This window comes from Camellia sinensis, chromosome 4 (assembly GCF_055761805.1).
Source record: "Camellia sinensis isolate YWXY chromosome 4, ASM5576180v1, whole genome shotgun sequence".
Taxonomy (NCBI): domain Eukaryota; kingdom Viridiplantae; phylum Streptophyta; class Magnoliopsida; order Ericales; family Theaceae; genus Camellia; species Camellia sinensis.
The window spans coordinates 223,094,505-223,103,694 of record NC_138964.1 but is presented as its reverse complement, the minus strand read 5'-3'; the positions used below and the strand labels follow the sequence as shown (position 1 = coordinate 223,103,694).

The following is a 9,190-nucleotide window of genomic DNA, read 5'->3' as shown; positions in this document are numbered from 1 at the left end:
TAATGCTTCCTGTTTTCAACCAAAGATTCGTTTTCCAGCTCAGACATTTTACATTTTTAGCATCAGCGCCATGGTTCAATCGAATCAATGGTTCCAACATCACATGGCCAGTTGAAATGGATGATTCTGATACATTAACTTTCAATGTTATTTCATATGTCTCTGTCCTAAAATTTATTGGGAACTTGTTCTCATGTATTGAAGGTTGTGCTGTCTCTTCTTATCTCTCCTTGGTTACCAGTTTTGACTCCCACTCTGCCAAGCTTCCTCATCGCAGTGACAAAGGCTCAATTAAATTCATTCGGGTTATTAGCAAAATCGTTAACAGTAGGCCGCGATGTGGGGTTGGTAAAGAGCACTTGATCTGAAGTGAACAAACCCTTCCTCGCAATCAGATTCTGGTAATAGACATTGTCGAATGTTCCTGGGGTTACAGGATCCACGTTAATGACAATGGTGGGACCTATATTCTGAGGACAGGCTTGCATCAGCTGTTGAGCATGGTTGGGGTCCAGATAAGGATCCACAGGAGACGATGGAGAGAATGAGTAGAGTCGATTTTCAACGTTGTTGCAGTGGGAAACGCCAACTGTGTGAGCCCCAGACAATGCAATCATATCAAATTGGGTGAGATTGTTCTTGACAAAGATGGCGTTGAGTTGAGTGAGATCAAAGAAGGGTTTGGCCAGATTTCCAGCAACACAAGATGCCAGGGAGATGCGTCTGTCACGACGTCCCAGCTCTACACTGAATGAAGGACCTCCAGCCTACAAAGAGGTTTTGTTACGTCAAACAAAAAGGTGAGTCTGAATTTTTCGCTTTGCAGTCGAAGTAAGAAACATTTCAACATGACATACTCTACTAGGGTTTGAAATGTAAGTATCTAAGATTCATGGAGACGGACACGGGACACATCATTTTCAAAAAAATTAGAGCATCTCCAACGGTAGTAGGCATTTTACCTATCTAAATATTACTATAAAGTATATATTTTATTTTGCCTATCAACTGTTTTATGTTTTTACTCCAACCATGCTCTTTATTTTAGCTATTAATCCAAATACTATTAATTTTATAGAATGCCACGTCAACAACAAAGATGGAGGGAAATGATCCTAATGATTGAATACATTTTGCCTAGTGTTGAAGGCTAGCTACATGTAGCTAGTGAATATAAGTTGAGCCAAAATGCCTAATCATATGCCTAGTGCGTTGGAATTGAAAAAAGTGAATCACACTAGGCATTTTAACTAACAAGTATGATATGCCTAATGCATTGGAGATGCTCTTAGAACACGAACACCAGTGGCACGGCAAAATATATATTTATATATATTCTTTATTTACTATGTATATGAGTAAATTTAAGATGCATAGATATAAGCGGTGTAGATGTATGTGGGTACATTTGTACTTTATTTTTACTTTTACCCTCTTTATTTTCACATATTTTACTTGGACTGCAAATAAGCTTTCTAAAATTATAAATTACATAAGAAGCCTACAAAGATGTCCTCAAGTATGTCCAAACACAGGACATGAGTGTCTATGAAGTGTCTCAATGTGTCCTATAAAAAATAATAATAATTTTAAACCAGATATGTCATGTGGCACGTCGGCAATGCGGACACGCGTGTCCCCCCGGGTCACTCGTCTTGGAGTTAGTGTTTTGTGGATAAGTACTTTTGTAGGCGAGTGCATGTTTACCAGGACTACAGTATCTTTTGCAGCAATTGTCAAGATGTCTGCACATGATGCGACATCGGGGCATGCTGCTTCTACTGCTTGTTTTGCCTTGATCAGTGTCAAAGCCATCTCCAGCGAGTGAGAGATTATCTTGAGCGTCTCTCTCTACATCCCCGTTCAGTGATGCAATCATGATTGAGGTATCACATCCCTACAAAGGTTAGCGTCATTAATTTCTATCACAATCACAATCATTATGAGTCCATTTAGACGATTGAATTAGTCCATTATGGTGTTCTTGACATTGTAAATGATAAGATTTTCAAAAAGTTTTGAGAATAATGAATAACAATGCAACTCTGTCTTCTGTTTGAATGATAAAGCATGAACTTAGCAGTAATGTATCCAAAGATATTATGCCAAGACTTGCTACAAGAATTTTCATCCATTAATTGTCCCCTCTGTCTCTCTCTCTCTCTCTCTCTCTCTCTCTCTCTCTCTCTCTCTCACACACACACACACACAAATAATCTGCGTGCTTCTTTGGCACCCCAATCACCGGCAATTGGACTTGAAATACCTTCACACATAACAATAGATGACTAACATGACAGAAACAGAAGTTTTGTTTAGCTATGTCACCTCAGCAAAGCAGTCATGAAAAAATAAACGAAGAGTGGCCGGAATTGTGGCGAACGTCTGGCTTAACTTTGTGGATACGGCGTGGTGCACGATACTCTCCACGTTGGGGCAACTTGAGCTGTAGAAATTCTCTACCAATTTTTCCCTTCTGCTGATCTCCCTGTGACCATGATCACTAACAAATACAAGCCTCTCCATGCTTCCATTTCCTTCTCTTTATTACTCAATTTTCACCTCCCTCTCTCTCTCTCTGCGTAGTTCATTTACAACTATTCCTCTTATAGGGATGTAATAATGGCCTGGCCCGGGCTCGGGGCAGCCCATGTGTCATGACCCGAACCCGCCCCCGTGGGTTAAGGACATAACCGGCCAGTAATCATGAGATTACCTACGGCCTCAAACAAAACCAAATGTATTTTAACAGAGTTAACGGGGGCCAAACGGAAGCAATTTAAAACTTTGTCCATAGAGCTGTGCTTACATGGCACATCATAACAAACCATCCATATGCATATTAATAACTCACAGCGAAGTATGTACTACATAAGGTTCTGTACATACAGGATCATGTAAGTCTAAGTCAACCCATCACGACTATATACAACATAGGCAAAGTCTTCGCCAAGATGACAGAATATAAATACATAACAAAAGGGCGAAGACGGGTCTCGTGCGTGAGACACAAGGCTGACTCTCCCAAAACCTTTGTTGTTCCACATAGACTTCACTGGGGCTGGGTTTGGACTTCTCTGGGCTCACCTACAAACACATGAATGAGCGTGAGCGATAGCCCAGTGAATAATATCAAATACAGAAGTTATACAAACGATATGTAGAACAACATGCTTCAAATGGCCTTGGGCCCAATTCATATTTTTATTTAACATATATATACACAATTTAGGCCAAGTGACTGCGGTTCCGAACAAAATGGCCTTTGGCCCATTTAAACTTTCATTTGTGTCAAAATGGCCTTTGGCCCATTCAGATGACAAACTGGCCTTTGGCCCATTCAAACTTTCATTTGTGTCAAAACGGCCTTTGGCCCATTCAGATGACAATCTGGCCTTTGGCCCATTCATTCGTTCATGTCGAAACGGCTTCTGGCCTATTCATTCATGTTAAAACGGCCTCTGACCCATCCATTTATGTCAAAACGGCCTCTGACCCATTCATTCATGTCAAAACGACCTCTGGCCCATTCATTCATGTCAAAACGGCCTCTGGCCCATTCATTCTATTATTTAGATCAGACTGGCCTTTGGCCCACTCATTTGGTATGGCAAATATTGTCCACCAATCGAATCAATGAACTTATAAAACTTACATAGAAGTAAATGTAGACACCCCATTTTGACCACCCTCAAAACTTGGATGCCACCGGTGGAACACTCGGTGATCATCCATGTTCGTGTTCGTTTTGAGTTCTCGGAAGCTTTGGTTGCGTGCCTTGCCTCAGGATCTCTCAACTTGTTCGTCTTGCGTTTGGTTTTGCACCAAATACTTGTGTTTTTGCTTTGAGGGGTAGGGAATGGCTTGTTGGCCATCCCCCACACCCCATCGGCCTTCCCTTTGCATCACCGGCCATTAATTGCTGACACCGGCCATGGTTTCTTAATACCAATGGCCGGTCGGCACTCTATATGGCCGGCCAGCTATCTGTTTGGCTGGCAACCTCCTTTTTTAGCCGGTAACACCTTTTTGCCTTCTTCAGGCATGGTGCATGCCAGCTGGAATACACCAAACCTATCCCGGGGCTTACATGCGGCAGTTTTGCCCCTTTTGCCCCCTTTTGGTCAAAGCTTCTTGAGGAAGCTTGACCAGCTGTCTTAGCTTCCTCAAGAAGCCTTGACCTCTTTGCCCCCTTTTACTTAGCTTCTTTGAGAAGCTTAGAACCATTTCTTTTGCCTATATAAGGACCTTTCCTCCTCCATTGTCAAAGGTTAGCAAAAAAACAAAAAAAGATAGAGCTTATACATATATTCTGATATATATATCATCTCTCTCTCTCTATATTTCCCTCTCTCTCCTCCCTTGTGTGTGTTTTGTGGCCTAAAAGTGTATTTTTACCTTAGTTTTGCACTAACACACACACCATCACACCTTACTCCGACCTTGAGGGGCTTGGAGGGTTTGTTCTTGAGCTTTTGGGCTGATTTTGATCAAAAGAAGAGGGCTGCATTTGCTGTTCATCAAGAGTTCTTCAAGGGTAACTACTTTACTTTAGTTTCCCCAATCTTGCATTGGCTTTTGACCTGTCTTGCATGTTGATTTAAGCTTTGTGTATAACTCAAAAAAGTCTTGTATTTTCATGCTTAAGATTCTTCATTAAGGTTGTTTTGGTGTTTGGGGTCGACCTCCCCCTCTTAGGCCTCTTTTGGCCTCTTTTTGTGCTCTTTCGGTAAGCTTTGTTTACCTTAGTGTGTTGGCCTTCTCACCACTGAAATCCAATGGATTTTCAGTGGTGAGAAAGGGGTTCTGAGGTCTTGCATAGGGGAGGGACACCCCTCTCCCTTGGTCTCTCATTTTGTTCATGTTTTGGCTCATAAGGGTAGCATGTATGCTTGGTTGTATTTGGCCCTATTTCAGAGGTTTTTGGGTGTTATTTGGGCATATCTTACCTCTGTTTTTGGTCGGATTTGTGGTCCCTTACATGCTTAATACACTTGCTTTGTATTCCCACATTTTGCCTAGAAATGCATCTAGCGATTAGACCATCGTGCTTGCATATTCTTGCCTAGCTTTGTGAAGCTTTTGGTCATGATTTATCATGATTGAGGTCTGTTGGGTATTGGTTTGGTCGTATTTTCCATGTTTGGTATAGCCCCTTTGTATTTTGGCTTGTGAGCCTTGAGTGTGTGAGTCACTAGCATGCTTTAGTTGGGTTGTTTCAATGATTTGGAGTCATTTCATATGCCATTTCAGTCCCTAATCCATGCTTGTATGCTCACACTCATAATCACTTTCTTGCCTTGAAAGGTTGTTCTTTTGTGTCTTGGAAAATGGTCATTGTGCATGCCTATGTGTTTAGACATTAGGCTGCCATATCACTGGGTTTTGAGGCCCCTTTTTGCATGCTAAAACTCCGTTTTGTATTGAAAAATTCATGTCGTGTTTGCTTGGGGGAGGTGTTGAGCAATGCTCCTATTTTTGGCCTTGAATGCCCATGTTTTGGACTCACTCCTTGGCGTGTTTTGACCATGATCTATGTATGCTTTAGTCTTGTTCTGGGGTCCCTTGGGACTATTTTAGGTCATTTTGGTCATTTAAGGTTTGGTTGACATAGCTTTGATTTGACCCCCTTTATTGGCTTCAAGTGTTGGTCATTGTTGCATGTCTTGCTTGCATGTTTTGTTTGATTTAGCATCATTCTCTATTCATTTTCAGAGCTTAGCATGTTGGTTTAATGCCCATATATATCGCCTTTAAGTATGCTTAGAGTTGTCCCCTTTTATGCTTAGGTGATGGACCTTGATGTGTGCATGCTTGCATGTATCATTTGTGCTCTTGTGTATCCTCTTAGGCCACTGTTCTGGGGGTGGGCTGAGGTCCTCTCATTTCAGTATAAGTCCGTCTTTGCATATTTTGCATGCTTGCATGTTGTATTGCATTGGTTGCATGCTTACATTGTATCATTTTCGCATGTTTGCATGTTGTTTAGTTAATGGCATTACATAGTCTTGTTGTATGCTTGATATGTCCATATTGCATTAGTCTAGCATGCAGGATTAGATAGTGTCATGTTGCATTAGCTTAGCATGTTCATGTTATCTTGCATGAGTTGCATCACTTTGCATTGTACATTGCATCCATGCATTACATTTGGCTTGGTTTGGGGTGTCAAGCCAAGTATGAGGATTGAGAAGTGTTCATACTCCAAGTGATGTAACACATCTCAACCCTCGGTCGTCAATCCCCTTGACCTCAACATGATAGGGTGTTGGCATTCATTTTTTTTTGTTTGCATGCATTTACATCAAAGTTGCTAACTTGGCCTCTTAGGCCATCATGCATCAAAAATGCACAATTGATGGCCCGAGGGTCGAGGGTCATGCTCCCTTGAGTCCCTTGCATGATAGGGAGTGTGCCCATGCTCACATTTGCTCGAAAATTCCATGCCATACACTGCTTGCCCTCTCCTACTGTCAACTGCAGGTTTCAACAGGAAGATTTGGCCGGCCGGCAATGATGAGTGCCGATCGGCAAAGAATTTTGGCCGAGAGAAAAATCTTTAGCCGATAACCTCATTCCCATGGCCGGTGGCCTTTTGATTCGGCTGGTGGAACTCCACTGCACTCAGAATGAAGTTCAGAACAGTTCAAGAGACTTTCATAAATTTCAGAGGGGCAGGGCAGTGTCAACAGAGGCAATAGTGTTATGGCAGCAAATTTCCGGGCGAGACGAGTCAAACATGTATCATCCACGCATCCCAAGGCGGGGCTGTGGCCATTTTAATCCTGTGTTTAATTTGTTAATTAATTAGAAATTCTGTAATAATTAATTTAGTATTCGGACTGTAATATTTATTTGAACCCTCCGAGCGAGGGCAATTGTGTAATAAGTGTGCGTGAGTGTGTGTATGTCTTCCAACCCCACGTCTTTCTTCCCTTTTATTTACCCGCTTATGATGGTAGACTAGGGCATATTTAAATTAGCATACCTTATGCTATGCATGCGTGCATTCATACATTTGTCTTGCATGCACCGGGCTCGGCGCATCATTCTAACTGCATTTGTATTTCAATTCCAAATTGAATACGTGTTAGTCGTAGCATTTCACATGTCATTGTAGATTAGCCGAGCCTATTTTAGTTGCATTTTGCATGTGTTGCATTAGCCATCTTAACATGAACTAGGATCATGCATATGACTACTAACTAGTTTTTTGTTTTGGCTTGGAGTACTCGGTAAGCATTTATGCTTTAGCATACCGCATGCGTGTGAGCGTTGCCATAACAGCATGATTACCATGAGGCTAGCTGCTTATGTGATATAACTGCTCAAATGCCTGTGGATGGAGGTTGAATTACCTAAATTGGAATAATGCACTAAAAACTGTGAGTTTTAAGCCCACTAGATAGTGGCAAAACCATCTTTTCTAAAGCCCACTTGAGGGTGGCAAAACCTGCATTTTAGCCTACTTGCGAGTAGCAAACCATTTTCAAAACAAACATGAAATGTTTTGTTCCAATTTAGGCGATTTGGTCTATACTTATTTGCTGTGCGCATAACATAGTAATTCTAGGCTAATAAATAGAATAAGAACACATAACGTTTTCAAAAACAGATATCACGGTTAGTAGAGGCCGATCTTCGGATCGGGCGAGAGGGGGTGCTCATAGCTGACCTTCCCCAATCGTACCCTAGCTCCCGAGCCGAGGCAACTTTGGTGATGACGGACACGTGGCCTTTGGCACCGAGTCAGGGTTTCCTAAATTCCCCCTTAAAAAATATTTAGGTGGCGACTCTGTATCTGGCAAAGTAGTCCATGTTTGGCACTTCTTTTCTAAAAATCTGTTTTCCAAAACGATTTGCCGGATTTGGACTCTTTGGTTCAGATTAAGAACCGTGACACAAATTGAGTCCGAACTGTAGCACGAAGGCCTCACGTGGGCGCGTCTACAGTAAGCAATTGGACAACAACATATTTCAGATATCTCTGTTAAGATATTACTCATAGTGATCGGTTGGTTGGTTTGCCCTAGAGCTCGACCCTACACATTCCATGGACACAAAAGGGTCACAAACAATTCGATCCGTTCTAAATTCACATTTTCCTCTTTAGGCTTCATCCTCATCTCTTTAACTCAATTACAATGCTCAATGCATGCCTAAGAGTAATTGGAAGTGAAAGAGAACAAAAAATGAAACACAGAATGTCTTTTCAAAATTTCAAAAAACAGGGTCCCCGCTCGAGCGGACCCTTGAGGCCTGCAAAAGTACTGGATATGTCAAATTTACGCTCGATCGCGAACTCTGGCGCTTGAGCGGAAGGCCTCTCTACATGGCTCCTCGCTCAAGCGTGAAATTACCCCGCTCGAGCAGACACCATGTCTGCAAAAAGTGTTGGATGCGTCAAAATTACGCTCGAGCGTGAAGTCTGGTGCTCGAGTTGAAGGTCTGTCTATATAGTTCCCCGCTTGAGCGTAAACTTACCCGCTCGAGCGGACATCCAAGTCTGCAAAAATACTGGGAGCACGAAATTCACGCTCGAGCGGCGGTTTCCCTGCTTGAGCGGACATCAAAATTCTGAAAAACCCAGAACATGTTCTTGAGCTTCAATTCGACATTCCATCTAACATTTCTTGCATGCAATAGCTCAAACTTCAAATATACTTGTACTAACATAGTATAAACCCCAAATTACAACCCAATGAAGCTCAATTTCATGAATCAAACACATGCATGTCTCAAATTAACTCAAACTCATCACTAACACATTAGATTCAAACATGCAAGACTCTAACTCCCATGATTTGCACTTGCATGAAAAATATACACAATATCCTCAACTTAATTGGTGAAGAGATGATCAAGTACATGGTCTTAAACCAAAATTTCAACATGGATCATACACATTGTGCTCAAATATGGAAATTCATAGTAATTTCTTACATGCATGCATCTATTGACTTTAAATTCAACAAATACAACTCAATTCCCTTATAATCAAACTAATTCATGTTCTTGACCATTAATCAAACTTGAATCCACAAAATTACAACTAGAACTCATGAATTACTCACCAAGGAACTTTAATCTTCACAATTTATGGCCAATCCTTGCACCTAGCCTTCCCAATTCACAATTTATAAGCAAAAATACACCAAGATGCCTCTTTTCTCTCTCAAGGTCGGCTCTC

The 9,190-nt window shown here is 41.6% G+C and overlaps 1 pseudogene; it reads right to left on the bottom strand.

The window, feature by feature from the left end:
• On the bottom strand, nucleotides 1-2,534 carry LOC114306309 (peroxidase 55-like; annotated as a pseudogene).
• Nucleotides 2,535-9,190: the final 6,656 nt, after the last annotated feature.